Source organism: Terrapene carolina, unplaced genomic scaffold (genome assembly GCF_002925995.2).
Source record: "Terrapene carolina triunguis isolate 2854851 unplaced genomic scaffold, T_m_triunguis-2.0 Scaffold89, whole genome shotgun sequence".
NCBI classification, from domain to species: Eukaryota; Metazoa; Chordata; order Testudines; family Emydidae; genus Terrapene; species Terrapene triunguis.
The window spans coordinates 22,133,782-22,152,183 of record NW_020664440.1 but is presented as its reverse complement, the minus strand read 5'-3'; the positions used below and the strand labels follow the sequence as shown (position 1 = coordinate 22,152,183).

General features: G+C 42.5%; 1 protein-coding gene across 1 annotated transcript in view; it reads right to left on the bottom strand.

Annotated features, from left to right (window-relative positions):
• RAB7A (RAB7A, member RAS oncogene family) overlaps positions 1 to 12,521 on the bottom strand; it is a 30,362-nt gene extending 17,841 nt beyond the window's left edge. The window contains exon 1 of the mRNA XM_026650436.1: positions 12,397 to 12,521. The gene's annotated coding sequence lies outside the window, so the exon portion shown is untranslated. The remainder of the gene's footprint in view (positions 1 to 12,396) is intronic.
• Between the last annotated feature and the right edge of the window lie 5,881 nt (positions 12,522 to 18,402).

Below are 18,402 nucleotides of genomic sequence, written 5' to 3'. Positions count from 1 at the left end.
GCATCAAGAGGCATCACCGCCGAAATTCGGCAGCATTTCGGTGGCAACGCTTCTTGGCCTTGCTGCTTATCAGCGGCATTTCGGTGGCTGCTTGTCTGGCGGCCAGTAGGCGGGCACACAGATGCCCCGGTGGGCACTGCAGCACCCACGGGCACCGCGTTGGGGACCCCTGGTCTAGAGCCTCAGTTTCCAGTGAGCTTTTGAAATGCTGCTGGCAAGACATGCTGCTGGAGTGCTGTGTTTTACAGAGGGTACTACATCCTGCAGGGTTCCAACCAACCAGGTTTCAGAAGCCAATACTCAGAAAAGATGCAGCAATGCAGCCATTGTAACTTAAGATTCAGCCACATTGTCTTAAATGATGCCCGAAGTCAATCCAGTGGCCAGTTTCTTGTGGACATTTAAAGGTGGGTGAACTGATACTTCTGTGGGTGGAAGGGAAAAGTTTTAAAACACGGCTACAACATTACTTTAAGCTGTTATTTATTTTTCAGTATGTTATATGCTGAAGAGGACATGGAGTCCAGTAGTTAGAGGACAGGATGGGAGCCAGGACTAGGATTTTCACTTTGGACAAACTGAGTCACAAGAAGTTATCTGTACATCACGGATAAGGCATGCTGAAGAGTAGTTTTTTCAAGGGTCCCAAAAGAATTACTTGTAAGTATCTAGTAAGTTCCTTGAGGCAGGGAGTCTTATTTAGTACTCAACACATTTAACTTTAAATTTCCTGCTTCACTAGGAACAGACTTGATTTGCTATTCTGTTTTGCTAGTTATTTGGTGGTATATGCCAAACAGCAAGTACTGATGCTGGCATACAATTAGTTAGAGATACATAGCAGTTCCAGCTAATACCAATATAGAAATAGTATTAATAAAATTACATATTTAGACTTTCCCATACAAACATTAAACTAGCTTAATGGGGAAGGGGGTGTAGGGTGACCAGATGTCCCGATTTTATAGGGACAGTCCCAATTTTTAGGTCTCTCTTATATTGGCTCCCATTACCCCCCACCCCGTCCTGGTTTTTCACACTTGCTGTCTGGTCACCCTAAGGGGGTGGGACAGGGGACTGATAGGAAAAAGCAAGCACGACAACACAATAGTGATAGAAAAGCAACTTACACACTGGGGGAAAACTACAGGACAATGGCTTACTTCCAAGCTCCAGTAAGAAGTTCCAAGGCTGCTTTACCAGGCTGGGAGACTAGAGATCAAGAGGACAAAGCAGTCAAAAAGCCATCTCAGGGGGAGACAGATGCCATAGGTTGTCGAGAGAGAGAGAGAGAGACCCGACTTTAGACTGACGGCCTATCAGATGAACATCAAGGAGATGGTACGCAGTAAGTAGACAAGTTGCCTGTATGCAGGGCTACTTTAAGATCCACTTTCTCCAAAATACTTGGACTTAACGCATAGTATTTAGAAGCAGTTTTGTTACTACACACCACTGTCACGGGGGGAAATAGAATCCTAGGTCCTGGACACAAGTCAGACCTGCCAAGATAAAAATCATTGATGCACAGGAGGGGACTGCAGCAGCAGCCTGGTGCTGAAGTCAGGTGACTGCATATCAAGAGAGACTTCAGTGTGAGGCCCAAGGGGGATGTACTTGAAGAAACCGGAAGGGAATCAGAGGCACAGTTAACCCTGTAACTGACACCCAGGATTTGAAGTTTACAGAATTCTTGAGGACACAGCACCTGTGATTAGTCTGTCTCAAAGTTGTGAAAGATTTAGAATCAAAATTATACCATGGCTCAGTTATACCTTCTGCTGCCCTCCAAATACATTGTGGGTGGGAGTCAACATTAGCTGCGCACAAAAGTGTGTCTAAGTTATTTTAGAGTCAAATATAAAGCTGCACCATAGAGCAACAAGTTTGTTAAAATTGTGGATTAAGGATAACATTATGTCAGAGGTCATGGATTGTGTCTTTCAGAGACCTCCACACCATTTTCCATGCCCAGCCACAGTGGGCGGTAGGTGCTTGAACACCCCTCCCCCCCTCGGTGGGGCTCATGTTCTCACTTCCCCCCTCCTTCTGCTTGGGCTTTAGTCATTCCCCCAAAATCAGCCATGCCCACCCCCCAATTATTTTTAGTAAAAGTCAGACAGATAGATCATGGGCTTCTGTAAACCTTTGGTTATTGCCTGTGACCTGTCTGACTTTTACTAAAAGCAACTGACAAAATCATAACCTTATGGATTATGGACAAGTGTAAAAGTCAAAACTTGAATTAAGCATTTGGCAGTTTGAGGGACATCAAATCTAAAATTGAGCCTAAAGGTTCAAGTCCAATAAGAGTGTTTGCAATACAGAAAGACCGGGGGGGGGGGAAGAGAATCAACTGGAGATACTGTAAACATTGCAACATTGAACCTGGAAGTGAAGTTGTCTAGATAGATTTGTCCAACCCAAAAAACTAAATAGTGAGACATTAGATTTAAAAAACCACTGAGTTAAACAGGCAAATTTGCTGGTTTACAGGATAATGTAGGTTGGTGTCCCTTTGTCAGGAGATTTGTTTCTGTACAGGTTGAATCAGATTGCCAACTACATTTTTATTTCCTCCTGGCCTTGTGTTTTCCCCTACCGCCATTGCTCCCTCCCTTTGGTGTCCATAGGAACAGTACTTGGCTCACTCTGTTGCACAGCCTGAGATTACAGCATCATGTGTGGGCTCAGCATGTTTAATCACCTGAAAACTCCCTCACTGTGGAAGCAAGTGCAGTAAGTCAGCCTTGCCTGATAACCAAAAAATTCACAACTGCTGTCCTTAGGTTTGTTTTTAATACCAATAAAATCACTCCGTTTGAAGAAAAACCACCATATAAGATTTTCTTCAGCATTAGCAAGGGATGTCTATCAGATCAACACAACTTTTACAGGGTGTTTTCAAGCAAGATTTCAAAGGTCTCAGTCAGTGAGATGGAATATGGCAGAGGCAAAAAAAGATGAGTACTTCTACACTGCAGTAAGAGACCCATTGCCCAAGTCAGCCGACTCAGACTTCCAAGGCTAAACATTGCAGTGTAGAGGTTTGGACTTGGTCTGGAGCCCAGACCCTAAGACCCTACAAGGGGAAGGGCCTCAAGCCTGGCTCCAGCCTGAGCCCAGATGTTCACACTGATATTTTAGCCCTGCAGCCTTAGCCCACGCCAGCTGATCTGGGCTCCAAGCCTCAGTGCGGTGGGTTTTTTAATTGCAGCATAGACATTCCCTTGTAAGATTCTTCTCCCATCAGGGAGAGGGGAAGTCCTTGCAATTTTAGAATGGATTCACAGAATGAGCAATTTTAGCAAGGCTACACATACTACTCTGATATTAGATAAGGGTTGCCATACCCCATCCCCACCCTATGAGGAACACCCAGTGAGAAGCCTAGCCCCTAGCTGCTTAGAAGGAAAAAGGTCCTGGGTTTCCACCCCTTCGCCCCCAATGTTATTCCTAGTCCTTGCTAGCTCCTTCTCCTGGATAAACTCTAGTGAGAAGAAGTCCTAAACACTCTTGCTGGGAGAAGGAGTTATCTTCTCCACTCTCCAGAACCTTGAACAACTAGTGGGGATCTAATTTATTTAAAATGAATAAGTGTCCATCTGTATCCTTGTTCCCCAAAATAAAAAACCCTAAAACTTCCTAGCAGTTTAAATGTCGGTGTCATCCTCACCAGCAGTGTTCTTGCCCAGTACTCTGCCGTGCCACCAGCAGGTGGCATTTTCAACTCCTCCCCCACAGAATGTTAAAGCAGGGGTTCTCAAACTGGGGGTTGGGACCCCTCAGGGGGTCATGAGGTTATTACATGGGAGTTTGCAAGCTATCAGCCTTCATCCCAAACCCCACTTTGCCTACAGCATTTATAATGGTGTTAAATATATTTTGGTCTTTAATTTATAAGGGGGTGTGTCACACTCAGAGGCTTGCTATTTGAAACAGGTCACCAGTACAAAAGTTTGAGAACCACTGGCTTAAAGAGATCAGGTACCAGTGGAATCTTCCATTCACCATGCACCCAATTACCTGTTGAAGCAAAAAGCAGGTATTCTACAAAACCCCTCACCCTAGTACCTAAGGTGACAACTTCCCACAAGTCTTACAAGATGTGAAAGAAAAGTGTTTCCTGAATGCATTTCTGGATCTTGGGAGACCAAGCAATGAGCCAAGTTTACTGTTAATGGTGTTCTCTATGCAGGAAGATTTACCAGCATAACTCCCATGTGGGCACTTATTCCAGTACAAGAGTGGCCTTTTTTGGTTCAGCTTAAGCCCCTTCCCCAGAGACAAAAAGTCACTCATACGGGAATAAGTGCTTACATGAGAATTATGCAGTTAAAGCTATATTGGTTTAAATTCACACCTTAACTTATTCTAGTATCACTTGCTCAGATGGACAAGCCCTAAGGAAGGCTGAATCAGGACCAAACACTAAAATGACTTCTGAAATTGAGCCCTTATCCAGCCTTAAGGCTGGATAACAATTGTCCTCAGAGCATCACTAGGGTCTTGCCTATACCAGTAGGTATTACTACCATGGAAAATAGGATATCCCCTATCCCTTTCTAGATTAGACAAGGCTGCAGGAATGCACCAGGTTTTAACCCTCATGTCTGTTTAGGTAGGATTAGCCAATAGAGTGCGCAACACCGCCTGCCATTTTTAGCCATGTCAACACTAGTTTCCCCACTAGAAGAGATTAACTGGTAGTAACAGTGGGAAAGTTTTATGGAGTTGAAGGCGGACTCTACAGAGACAGAATTAAAGTTGCTTAGATGTTTAACATGTGTTTATCTATTGCAAAGGAATTGGATTTCTTTCAAGTTTAGACTCTAGATTTCCTGGGTTTCTACCACTGCATAGTACCTTAAGAGTGGAAGTATGACAGAAGAAATTTCTATTTAACCTCTATGCTACAAAGGAGGAGATGGTCTTAAAACTGTGCCGGCTTGCCTATCAAATGACATGCATGGGTTGTCTACCCCATCTTAAAGGCTAAAATCCAACTATGGATGACTGGAGAACTAAAGTAGTGAAACCTGACTGAGGGCTTGGGGGGGCTGTGTGGTGGTGGTGGGGGGGGTGTGTGCAAGTGAAGAGAAAAGAGAAGGAGAAGTGATTTTCTTTCAGTTTATGACTCAGGCCCTTGAGTTAAGCAAGCTATTGTTAGCAAAGGCATATCCAATGAGTCTTCGAGGGCTGAGAGAGAGCTACAAATACAATCTGAGTTTTCCAAGAAAGCCTTAAAAATAGTATTACAAGACACTGAGGTTTCTAATGGTAGAAACTAGACATCAAGAAGATCTGAATATTGTTTCCAAAGCAAATAAGGTGCTCAGATCCAGTGATGAACATAGTACACCTACACAGAAGTGAGGGCACTGACTCCTCATCACCTTTAAGTTACTCTCAGTTCTTCTCCCCTCTCAATTACAGGAGGAAGAAGTTTGTCTGGGAAACAAGTAGTGGTTCTTTTCCCTTTACTTGGGTGTATTACTCCACAGACTGGTAGAATCAGAGGTAGATACCACATCCTGATATTAAATTGTCTGCCCTTGTTGCATTATGTGTATGTTCTAGGGAAGTCCTGCTCTGGGTCACTTGAACCAGGGGAGTTACTGCAGTATGAAGCCACAGAGGAACACTAGGAGACTATATTTATTCCAGAAGAGTAAGCTTGCATCCCTCAAGGGCTCTGGAGGCCAGCTATACAAGACAACCTGCAGCTGGACCAGAAGAGTTCATGGAGCAGAACATTGTTTCAGGACCAGTTGCTATGTTGACAGTTAAGGTTATTTGTCCTACTTATTTTTCCTGAAAGCTTTTAGGTTTGGAGCAAGCCAAGACAACTTAATGTGAAATGGTCCCGTGACATAAGATTAACAGCTCAAAACAAGGACAATTGTAACTTCTTACTGATGAGACATCTTTAGCTGCAGAGTCATTTACTTGGTACATCAGTTCAATTCTATGCAGCTTTACTAGTCTCACCCTACTAGCTCAGGTGCAATAGTAGTGTGCTCCAACACAAGACACCTTGTGGCAAAAAGCCTAAATCAAGCATTATATTTAGCTAAATGAAACAGTGATCGAGACCGCAACCATAACAGAAGACATCTTGTTCTTAGATGAGAACTAGCAGCTACCATTTCCTCTTCATATTTGATTTTTTTCTTCAAAAGTCAAACTCTTAAACAGTACAAAGATATCCTATTTAACTGCATCTAAGAACTTGTACAATAGATAATACGGATAACAAATAGTGTCATCTGGTCTGCTACAAAGCCAAATAAAGCAACCTGTCTAAAGCCTAGTACACAAGTACAATTTTAAAGCAGTACATTTTATAAGATAGTCTGTGTTATACAGCAGAAAGTGTTTAATGAAGCTTCTGTTACAGAATACCAGGAATGCTATTTTAATTAGCTAAATTAAACCTCATTGTTGGTCAGTTTAGTTTCTTACTGCTTATATTTACAGGCTCAAATCAGCCCCCTCTTAAGTTTATTCACTCAAATCTGGTACTACTAGGAATTTGTAATATTTTCCTAGGAAAACATGGCCACTATTTCTCAGTAGCGGGGAAAAAAACCACCCCCCACAAAAAGCCAACATGTATGCCCATCTCAAACCAGAAGAGGAATATTTCAGCTATTACTATTAATACCCAATTTAAGTATGGGGCGTACAATCCAAATCCTAGAGAAAGCTAGAAGTGTAGTTATATAAAATGTTGAATTAGTCAAAGGATTTTCTGCATGGAGACTTGTGGATACTCTAAGGCCACTGAGCTGACCAAGCTCTGGTTCAAAAACATTTGCAAAAAGGAATTGAAAAAAAACTGTCAAACAGCAATACCATAATGGGCAGACACCACTAACAGGCTACATGGAGGGCTGCACTCCATCAGGGAGTCCAAGAGGCTGAAGATAGGTAGTATGTGTGGGCACACACCAGCAAAGTGAAGTGCTAGTAGTATGCCAGTTTCATCTTCTGGCCCTGTGCTTCCATTATCTGTGGTGAGGTCTGTTACTTAAAAACTGGACTTTTTAGCTACTCACAATGCTGCAGTGTGACAGCCACTCCACTGCTTTGATGCTTACACCATTGTCTTTGGGGCAAACTGATGCCATAAAGAGGTAATTGATGTAAAAAACAGCCTTTGTTGTAAGTGTACAGGCAAAAAAACAAAGACTCATCATCCCCAAATAGTTTGTAGGAGGGATTTATGTTGTAGTTTTGTACAAGATTTACTTTAACCTTGTCTCACTGAAAGCTGAACGTATGAAGTTTATTATACTAAGAATAGCTGGTGCTCCCTAAGAAAAGGTTCCCCAGGGACAAAACCCAAGATCATGTGATTAGCTATAAACTGACGTATCTGTGGCCTTGACAAGTCTTGCTTTCCTCACCATCACTGCAAGTATGCATTAGCAAAAGCACTGTTTGAGAAACAACTTGCCTCATGCATGGAATTTCTCATTCCTGGCTGTAGAAGCAATGGAGCAGTCTCACAGGAACACTGGGCTAAAATACAGCAACAATGACATCACTGAGGCAGATCTGTACTGAGCAGAAAATGTAACAGCAAACTGAACCTTAAGAGCTGCTTGCTCAAGAAAGGAGCACAAGATCAGCAAGGACATATGAATTAGGGAACATCAGGGAAGAAAATCCAACATGTGACAAAAACCGTGCTGTTTTCTAAGAAACATATTGGGTTACTGTGCTTGTACATTGGCTAAGAAAACCTAGTCAAGACAAAGTTTAGAAATTTACTTGATCCTCTGTGCTTCTAAGAAGTCATGCTTCCAACTGTTTAAAGATGCCCTATTCCAGTATTTAGCTGCAGGACAGTAGTATTTTATCAACTATGTCAGTTTTAACTATACAGTTAACAGGACCAGACAGGGACATGGTCTTTAAGTTGACCAGGCTAATTTAAAATTATTTGTGAGCTGTATTCTCTAAAGAGAGGGAAAAATTAAGTTTAGCCTTGACAGAGGCAGTTGCGAAGAGATCATTGTTTTAGAAGACCACACAGATGAAAAGCAAGCTGATATTAATAGTTGACAGTGATTACCAATACAATGTTGTGTTAGAATAGAAGTCAGAATGTTTTTACAAGTAGCATATTCTTCATATGTGAAGCTTGGCCTTCAGACAGCTAGATTAGGGCACAGTTTTTAACTGTAAAGTCAGCATTTGAAGACTAATATTACCACTGAAATGCTTGCTATGTTGTCATGCCAATTCAGAGTCTTTACCTAAACTGCAACTGCTCCAGCGTTTGTCTGCACCATGTTTTCCTCAGTACAGAAAACTGAACTTAAGCGGCACTTGACGTTTCCTACTCTGGCTGCATAACGAAAGCAAGCTTTTTAGGGAGAGGTGGGAAGAGTGTTACTTTCTGCAAGTCACAGCCCTGAGATTTTTTGACACTAGGAAAGACAATTCTACCACTGGTAATGTGACCCAGTGATAAAACACCAAGTTTTTGCAGAAAAGCCTGAAGTAGACAGTCTTAGCTAGAGGCATCTATATTATACGTTTATACTATAAAGGTATGTCTGCATTACAGAGTCTATGCCAGCATAGCGACACTGCCATAATATAAACACAGTTTATCTATGCTGACTGAAGGGTTTTTTCCCCAGTTGGTGTAAAACCACCATCCTTGAGCAAAAGTAGTTAGGACAGCGGAGGCATTCTTATCTGGGTCTACCCTGGAGGTTACATCAGCATAGTTCTATCAGCCAGGGGTATATCCTGCCCCCCAACCCAATCATGACCAGCATAGCTATGTTGACTTCAAAATTAAGTGTAGACTAGTCCTGTTTTCTCTAGGTTTGTCTACAAAAACTGCACCATTTTAACAAAATGGATTCCAAAATGGAATAATTAAACCGGTGCATATTTTGTATAGAGTAGCCTATAGTCAGAAAGCCCAAAGTTTTTTGGCATCCTGCTACACAGCAATCCACCACCATTCTAGAGGATCAGTAGTTTCTTCATGCACCTTAGTAGTATGGTGGCATCCTTTGCCCTATTCCTTAATCTTTAGTTTTAGGCCAGGCTTTGTAGGCCACCTACATCAAAATAATTTAGGTCTGTCAGAACAACTGCCTCCAACAGCAGTAAAGTAGGCAGTTTTGTGTACACACTGCTTAATGGCATTTTATACCAGTCCAAAGGAAAGACACTAAAGTTTCACAGCATGACATTACGAACACTTGCAAATATTCTGCAGCAACTGTTAATTTTCTAGGAAGAGCCATTCTCCTCTTCCCCAGGAGAGAGATAGAGTCTAATACAAGTTAGAAATTGAAAGCTATCTATAAATTTCACACAACAATGGGCTCTCCCCAAAGACAAGTTTTGCCCATAAATTTGTTCCTGACAGGTAAGTCACATAAACTGCCCACACAGAAGATGTAATCTTACAGCATGAAACTCTTAATAAAACCTGCTACTGAAGTTCAGAGTCCAAAGGCAATCTTGTCCTTGGACATTGAGTATGGTCCAAAAGCAAATAGGCATTAAGCTAGAAGCCACTTTGACTTAACACCACCATCAACAAAAAAGAAAACCACACACCACACAGACAGCTATGGAGAAGCTAGTTAGATTTTTATTTCAGAGCTGTTCCAGTGTGACCAGTTACATGAGAGTTTGAGTGTTTTAAGCCATGCTTCACAATATCTAGTGTTCTGCCTTAAACATCTTTGTAGATTAGTACTCTAGAAAGAACAATTTGTTATACTGTACTTTAAGAGTCTGAGAAGTGTTTCTTGACCTTACTAATTGATTACAATTTCTGAAGATCTTCGTATATTAGATTCTGCAGTTGCAGTAGATTACTTGTTGACAGAGTCAAAGGCTGTCGTATGGCTTGATAGCTTAACCCAATCTTGTACCTTTCTGCAATAGACGTCTGGAATCGCATTAGAATATAACAGCACATGTAGTTTGGGATTACATTTTAAGTGCCTAAGCATTTTATTTTCTTACACTTGGAAAACAAGATACTTCACATTCTGAACTTGATCCACCAAATCTAGACAAAGTATTATTAGTTGGTGGATAACAAGTCATGTGTTTTGTCAGCTGCTGAAGTCACAAGGAAAAGACAGAATATGTGTTCTTTCTGACTATGAGGGCATGGCATAGAACTACTGATTTAAACAGTGAATACATACTAGTCTACCTACTTTAACCAAGCTTCACTCCAACAGACTATTATAAACAAGAGTTAGTACACTCCAGACAGCCATGCTTATTAAGTGCAGAGGCCAAGCTGAGATGTAAAGCATTTATCAAGTACTAGCTGTCTTGGCTGTAAAGAAGAGTTCTAAGTTAGTTATTTAAAGCCATAACCTGACAAATTAATTCAGATACTCTAGTAGAGTGGGCTGGGTTATGTACATATTTTTATTATCCCATCTATGTTTCTTTATCAGGTGCAAGATGTTGACTTGCAATTTGCATAGCACAGAAGAGGTGGGTAGTGTCTGGTAACAGTTCACTACTAGACATGTTATTGCAGTAGCATTGTTAGTGAAAAAACTATTTTAGTCTTAAGCCCTTATAATTCTTGTACAAAAGTAAAGGTCCTTGTTTGGGAGGAGTTTGTGCCACCCTGTGTTTTCAGTTTACATGTTTGCACACTGTTCCTTATATGTTATAGCAGCTTAGTTCCACGAGGAAGAGTTTTTGAAAAATTATGCAAGGGAAAAAAGTTAAAACAATGGCCAGCGTGTTTATGTCTTACCGAGGCACTTTAAGACGTAAAGAGTTTTAGAATTAGATAGATATATTTTACACACACACACACACACACCCCCCCCCAACTAACTAGCCTGGAGCTAAAAAGCTTGTAACAAGTCAGTATGATCAGAACTTGTTTTAAGATACAGCTAAACCAATACACTATCTATACTAGTAGTTAAATATGAATATCAAGTACTTAAGTCCCTCATTAACTTAGCTTCTATATATTCAAAAAAGTTAAACATTGCTATCATGCTTAATTTACCCCATAAGATACTATCACAGCCTACAGCACTCTAGCATCTAGTTTAATTCTTTCCATCATTGACTCAGTCCTTACACATGCAAAGAAGTTACTTGCACAATAACTGCCAGTCTTTTCAGCTGCCTGTGTTGTCCTGTTATTAGTTTATTAAGGGCAGTCTGCTAGTAAGATAATTATGTCCACTGATTACATTGAGTAATATTTCAAGCAAATGATTATAGTATTTCTTTCTGAAGAACACTTAGGGATATTCCTAGCCTCTAGCTGCCCCCCCTCTATCCAGAGTCTTTGCAAGAATCTGAGCACAAAATATGGTAGCTATGTATGACCAAAAAGGAAAAAAAGGAAAGAAAAAGAAACTCGTTCCTATAATAAATTTCATCCTCAATCCTACTTCAGCTTTTACTGATTTCCATGTAGACCACAATGCACCTGAACAATACAGACAGCTAGAAAGGCTGAAGGGATAGCCTCTTCCCCAAAAAAGAAGGACTAAATTTAGCTACAGCATCCACATTGATCACAGGGGGTTTATATTCAAAACAATCAGTTTTCTTATTAAATGATTCTGAAGCATTAAGAAAGCTTCATTGTTACACAGGAGGGCTGAAAAAAAGAGAAACCCCTAAGCCTGTCTCAGTCCTTATACACTCCACCTCTGTCAGCCCCACAACGCCTAGCTCAATGAGTTCTCAATCATGCAAATCCCACTATTAGGGAAGAGCCCCTTTATCTGGCACACCACGAGACACAAAGGAACAAGCTTCCGGGTCCATCAACTCCCCCCCCCTTAGTGCCTGCAGCTGGGAAGAGAAGGCCCCCTCACAGGCCCGCGCCCCCTCCTACTCCAACAAGGGAGGAGCCCCGCTGCCGCCTCCTCCCGGAGCCCCTCCTCTCGCTTTAGTCCTAGATATCGGGACCTACTGCCTCCCCCTCCTCAGAGAGGGTAGGGTGGAGCCGGCTACCTTCCCCCTAGCCTCAGAAAACTTGTGTGCGTGTGTGGTGGGGGGGGAGGGGGGGAGCAGCTACCCCCCCCCCCCGCTCCGATTCAGAAGAGCGAGCTCCGCTACCTCCTTCGCTCGCAGCGCCGGGCCTATGTTCCCGGCCCGAGCGAAACACTGCCCGCAACATAAACCCCGGCGACAGCCCGATGCCTCTGCCCAGCCACAGCCGCCCCGCCGGGGAGCCGCCCCCCCGGACCGCTCCCAAGAGGAGAGCCCCCCCACCCCAGCCTCCATCCCCCCCACAAAGGCCCAAGGGGAGAGAGGGGAAGCAGAGAGTAGGCCACGGCCCTAGGCCCACCTCCCTCCCCGGAAAGAAGAGAGCCCCACGGCGCCGACCCCGCCAGCTCGGCCACTCACCGCGCTCCGTAGCCCCACGACACCTGCTCCAAGCCTCGCTACCTCCTCTGCTCCCTTCGGCTCCGCTTTAATGGGGCCAAACAGCCTCCCCGCTTTCACTTCCGCCTCTCCCTCGCCAGCTTCCGGTCACGGGACCATCCGGCGCTGCGACGTCAGCACGCACGCGATAGGCCGTGGGGCAGTCTCCAGCGGGACCCACGTCACATGTACAAGCACGCTCGCCTTGGCGTCACCTGGGTGGCCATCTTGGATTGCAGGCCCTGGTGTGGAGCGTCCGAGTCAGCCCCGCCCTCGCCCCGTTGCTGTGTCACGTGCACATCCTGGGGCCTGGGCCCTCGGCGTGAGGCACGTGCATTCCGACGGTGGCCTGGAGCCGCCCGCCCGAGGGGCATGGTCCCGGCCCAGTGGCCCGCACGGCTCAGCCCGCTGTGGGCAGCAGCGCACGGCACGGGGTTCCTCGTCCCTCCTGGAAGAGCAGACAGTGCAGCTTTTGCAAGGGCCTGGGGGAAATTGAGGGCACGGCTACAGGGGTGCAGTCACACCACCATAGCTATAGTGGTATCCCTGCCCACGTGGATGTCCCCCCAAATGTATCCGCCCGGGGGGTGTTACACTGCATAACTTGGGGGGTACCAGCACGCTGGTGAATTTCCCCATGTAGCCACACTTTTAGTCATTATGGTTAAGGGCACACTAGAAATACCATGTTAGGGTGACCAGATATCCTGATTTTATAGGGACAGTCTCGATTTTTGGGTCTTTTTCTTATAGAGGTTCCTATTACCCTCCACCCCCATCCTGATTTTTTCACACTGGCTGTCTGGTCACCCTACCATGGATAGATGAGTGACCAGGCAGATAAATGGGATAGAAAAGATGGATAAGGACAGATATGATGGATTAAATAGATAAATCCACACCAGTGTTAATTACTTTGATCACTTGCTTTTCATTACATCCCATCTCTCATAATTTGTATGTAGTTCTCTATATAGGTTCAGATCTAGGTTTATGTGAGAATGGGATCTTACAGCCTGATCTAGCCCACTGCAGTTTATGCAAGTCTTAATGTTGACTGCAATAGGAGCTGGATCAGAGCAGAGGATGTTGGAGTCAGGACACTAGGTTCGATCCCTGACGTGAGATTGCGCAAGATCTTCTACCTCCTCTGTGCCTCAATTACTCCATCTATTGAATGGTTTTAATTATACTGACCCTTCTCATAGGGGGATGATTTTTTTAAATTTATTAATGGTTATAAAGTGCTTTGAGATTGGATGGAAAGTGCTGGACAATGTGTTAATTATTATGATGCTTCATTGAACAAAAGAAGAAAGACTTAGGGAAAAGCTCAAGAACAGAACTCGTGAAGGTGCATCACTGCTTTGGCCATGTTACTCGTGCCATCCTCTCTGTGCAGACTAATTACCACAGGGTCCAGACATGCAGTGGCTACAGCATCAAACTGGGGCACAGCATTCAACTTCTCCACCTGTATGTTTCCTGAAAAAAGACCATAAAATGCTGGGTGGGCAAAGAACAGACATTACTGACAGGCTATAAGGTGCTCCTCTGCCCACTTCTAAAGGTTCCTTTTTTTCTGTACAGTACTCAGAGGAGCCAGTTTCAGTGTTTGAAAATTCTGCCTTCTGTGGAGCACAGGAGTTCTGGCAAAAGTGCAACACGTTTATTTTAAATGGGATTTTTTTTTATGCATCGTTAGAGAAAACCTAACACAAGGCTGGGATGTTACTTTATTTCTTCCTTTGCACAACCAGCAGCAGTGCCATGCAATATTCTCTTATCATGGCTTGCTAATCCCTGCAGATAATGCTTTCTCTCATCAGACTAACATGGCCCAATCCTGCTCCCACTGAAGTGAATGGGAATTTTGTCATTGAGCAGGATATGGAGTTGTATATGTAAGGGCCACAGCTTGTTGCAAACATCATAGTTAAATTGAAAGATAGAAAAATCAAAGAAGAAAGATGTAACTATAAAGAGATGCAGGTATGGATTGAAGCCTCATGATTATTCTATCTGCATCATATTGACACACCTATCAATGAAAATGAAAACAAGCGTAGGCTAAAATAAAAAGTGTAATGCAGTGGAAACCCTGATAAGGTGACTGGCCAGCACAAATAATTTTCATTGCCTATTAGGAAGTCAGTGTTTCTTGACAGACCAGTTTGGTTGAGAAAAACAAAATGGAAACCTTAAAAATTGGATCATTTTGAAACCAAATGTCAGTTGTTTCCAGGTAAAAATGTTACTGGGGAAATCAGTGGTCTCACAAGTGTTAGTGGATGTGTCCCTTTTCATAATTGCCTGACTTCTGGTTGTCAGTTTCACCAAGATAATACACATCAACACACGCCATACACTAATCCCTCCACATTAGGAAATAAGAATTCCCCCATCCTTGTCCTGATCCTCATGTGACAAACAATCCAACCTGCCTACTCCAACTAAATACAATAGTATGTGAGATCCCTTGTAATGCCTCCTTCCATGGCTTTTGTTTCAACGTGGCCCCTCCTTTTTCCTGCTATACAAGATAGTTCATTCTCTCCATTGTATCAGTGCAAATAAGAGTAAATGTATCAATACAATCCTATTTATGTAAACCAGACAATGTGCTATTTTTTTCTTGGATGAACGCATGTGTGATGAAATGCACCCCTGTATTCATACCTTGCACACTAATCTTTGTACAAAATATGCCTTGTAAAGTATCATTTGAAAACCGATAACTTGCTGGTCAATAATATGGCAAAATGTATGTAACAACATTATATGTAAAATTATGAACATAAGATGAAATCACAACTGAAGTGTGTTTACCAGACAAGTCTGGGAAGTAGGTAAACCTGTTTCTCAAAGACAAAGGACAAGTTTGTCTAGTCAGGTGTCATCAAAGCTTATGGGCAGTCACCTATCAAGTGGTGATTCTTTGGCATTGAAGGGGGGTAAGGCAAGAGACAAACAGATCTGCAGCTTAGCAAACAGGTGAACAGCAACAGCATAACATCTCTTCTCCCACCAGACTCCATATCTCCTTGTTCTCAGCTGAAAAGAATTTTATCTAGGGGGTCACTCTCAGGAAAATGCATTTCAAAGGGTGACTGAACTATAAAAGTGAGGGGCAAAAACACCCCGAGTTATCTCTCCCTGTCCATTTCTCTTTTTGCAACTAAGACGACAAAAGAAACAGCCGTTGGACCTTGGGAGTAGATCCAGACCTAAAATTTGGTCATGAATGCTACTGAAAAACTTGTGGTATGAATTCCACCCTGACCCAAGTCTAATTTGTTAAGTTTAGTAATAGGAAGTATTTTATCTTTATTTTTCTTTTAACCATTTCTGACCACAAAGCCTCATTACTGTACTCACTTAAAAGCTTATCTTGTTTTGTTAAATACACTTATTTTATTCTTTAATCAAAACAATCCCAGTGTTGTGAACTGTGTAGGTAAGTTCATTTAAAAGGAACAAGTTGTATCTTGATCCCTGTAGAGGGGCAAGAGACAGAATATATATCATCACAGGTCTGGACAGTACAGAACATAGGTTTTTGGGGGAAAATCCAGGACTGGGTGTGTGTTGGGGTTATCCTGCAGGTGGTAACCAAGACTGGTGGAAGTCAGAGTGTGACTGACACGTGTTGACAGGCTGCAGCTATAGACAGACACTCAGGGTGTTACCTGCCTGCTGGCAGGCTGTTTATGAGCTATCCATGTGGGATCTACAGCAGTAAAGCATTGTGAGGCACCGCAGGTTGCAGGGGAGATGGTGACAGCCCCTCACTGGTCTGGATTGCACCCTGGAATGTCATAGCATATTAGAACATATTCAACGTTTTAATAGAAGAATCAGCAGAAAAGTCCATCTATATCTAATCTTATTTCGATTTAATGGACCCAGTCCCTGTTGTATCTTGAATTCCAACTCATGACATGGTATTGGACCTTCAATTGGTGCTTTTGGCTGTAAATCTCTCAAATTCTCAATGGTGCCTGCATTTATAATGCACTTTTCATCTTAATATTCACTTTACAAATATTAAATAATTATTGTTGGTATACATTGTTTATTAACTTTAAAATAGATCTCTACAAAAAACTACAACTAGATATTCAGGCAATGCTAGATAGCATGAAGCTACAGTTTAGGGGCATTCCACAGTTAAGATCTGGCCCCAAACAGGGAGTGCACGTTAAGGGTCCAATTCTGGACCCTAGTTCTATAACACAGTCTGAATGTTCAAAGTTCAGAGGATTACAAAGATGCTGGCCTACAGTTAGCCCATGTCTGGGCACATGCTACATATTTTATCAAAAGACTGGACTAATTCTGTTCATTTTCATTTTTTCCCCTCCAGAGCACATTAATCCACCCCCTTCAGATGGCTGCAATCCTTTGCTCCAGTACATCACTAAATAGCTCCTCAAGAACTTCCCTGGGTGTTTAGCCTGACCTACCGAGAAGGAAGAGACAGACTTGTGGATTGTGAATGTTGGGAATATTCAGCACCAGCAATAAAAAGATTTAATCGTTCTCAATGAAACCTCACTTCCCTCCTCCAAATCCTTCCTTAAGACTCACTTCTCTTGACTAGCTTTCCAATGTTAATCTCAATTCCACCACCTCTACCCTCTGACTGACTTCCTCAAACTAACATTATATTTTAACTTACTTAAAAAAAAAAAAAAAAAGAGGAAGCAACAAGATGTGAACACAAGATCTCTTACTTTGTAACTCTGGAGTAGTCTAGTTTTCTCCCGACTCAATCCTTTATTTGTCATCCTTTGATTCATTTTGGCTAATCGAAGCTGTGACTTCACTAGCATATTTCTTAAAAATCTCCCATTGTTGCATTACCACTTATGCAATTCCACTGGTGGAAGCTACTGTAGGTTGATCACCTGCCTTTTCCCCATCGTATTGTCTAACCCCTGTTTGCAGTATGAATGCTGAGCTAGTGGTCAGCACTAGTGCTTTCACTGTGGCTACCATTGATGGATCTACACTGGTACTACAACAATGGCAGATTTAAGTGAAAAGCCTGTGTACACAAGGCTTTAGGATCTGGGCTAGTGTGGTTTTGAGTACTTATTGCAAGGTGTACAATGCCTTCAATTCCAGTTGACTTTTATAGGAGTGAGTTCTGAATACCGCATAGGGGCTGCTTACAACCTGTACACCTCAGTTCCTGTCTTCTCGATTTGTCTGAAAAAGTCCTGACCATCTATCCTGCTGTACGGATACTAATAATAACAGCATATCCTCCCTTCTGGTCTCAGTTTGATGCTTATTACATTTCTCATTGTGGTCTTTATTGCTTGTATCATATGTTCTGTTAATACACTTATCCTTTATTCATGGAAGCTCTCTGGACTTGTTCACAGATATCTGACCACTTGTCATAAGCATATACTCTTCTTAAATCCCTCACTCACTTAATATTTTTTCATCCTAACCCTTAATGTTTCCCTATCAGAAATGAATTACTGCTGGGTGACGGTTACTCTGGAGAGTATCTACTCCAAAGGGTTGAAAATTTGGCGCATCAGACGTTCTCAGTTTAGTTTCTTCTTCTAGGAAATGTCCTAACAGTAAGAACTTAAAGAAGTGAGTTTTGGGGATATTAAATTGTTCTCCAGTGGCATTACATTGACAAAAGTTTGAATCTTAAGATCTTTCCACTGTCTAAAAAAAATTTCCCTAGAAAATCTGAGAAAATTGTATTATATTCTTAATAATGACTAGTGCTTGAGCACTTGACACCAAATACTGACAGCAGTTCTTATTCGTGTTTCTGTTAATGTAGAGGGAGTGTGATCGAGTGAGGAAGGGATTATTAGCTGATAGGAAAGTATGCTCTTTCCCCTTTCTAAGGGGAGCTGCTGGCTGCTCAGTGTATCAAAATCAGGCCACTTATTCAGGAGCCTAAATATGGACTTAGAAACCTAAATTTGGCTCCTCCTTTTGAAGCTCTTGCCT